Below are 693 nucleotides of genomic sequence, written 5' to 3' on the forward strand. Positions count from 1 at the left end.
CATGATGTAGACCAAAAATTCATACAGTTGTTTTACTTCATGAGCATTTTAATAACCGTAAATTAATGGAGACACTGATAGAAATCTTAGTACGTGGGCACAGCCGTTGGTTTATTATCCGATTCTCTGCAACATGCATATATATATATATATATATATATATATATATATATATATATATATATGCGCGCTCTGCAGAGCCCAAGTTGAAGCATGCTGTGAAAATATAGTTGTTCTTCCAGAGAAAAGAGAAGATGAAACATTTAGATTTCGTCACGTTAGCGGCCCCCGTGTGTGTGTGTGCGTGTGTGTGTGTGTGTGTGTGTGTCTGCCGACATGTAATGTGCTGAGACGACGTCTTGAAGATGCAGTTAAAGTTCCCCAGCAGTGTTTTTTTGGAGCAGATTGCTGGAGAGAGACCGAACGACTCGTAGCTGAAGTCACCGCTCAGTCGGGTTTCTGGGAGTTTTTAAGATCGTTTTGTTTTCGTTCCGTTTTGAAAACGTTGCCCTCATTACTTTCTCCAGCTGTTTGTTTGTTTTGTTGCCAAAAAACAACCGATTGGCAGATTGATCGCGGCTCCAGTTTGAAGACTCGATGAGCGGAGAGTTTGAGAGTTTGAGAGTTTCTGTCGACTGAAAGGAAACGGAGAGGAGCGCCTGGTTTTTAAAAAAGAAAGAAAGAAAGTGACGC

The 693-nt window shown here is 41.1% G+C and overlaps 1 protein-coding gene across 1 annotated transcript in view; it reads left to right on the plus strand.

The window, feature by feature from the left end:
* rnf139 (ring finger protein 139) overlaps positions 1-44 on the plus strand; it is a gene marked incomplete at its 5' end in the record, with an annotated part of 10,691 nt that extends 10,647 nt beyond the window's left edge. The window contains one exon of the mRNA XM_079231593.1: positions 1-44. This exon is cut by the window's left edge and continues 1,078 nt beyond it.
* Positions 45-693: the final 649 nt, after the last annotated feature.

The sequence above is a fragment of the Taurulus bubalis genome (genome assembly GCF_910589615.1).
Source record: "Taurulus bubalis genome assembly, chromosome: 16".
NCBI classification, from domain to species: Eukaryota; Metazoa; Chordata; class Actinopteri; order Perciformes; family Cottidae; genus Taurulus; species Taurulus bubalis.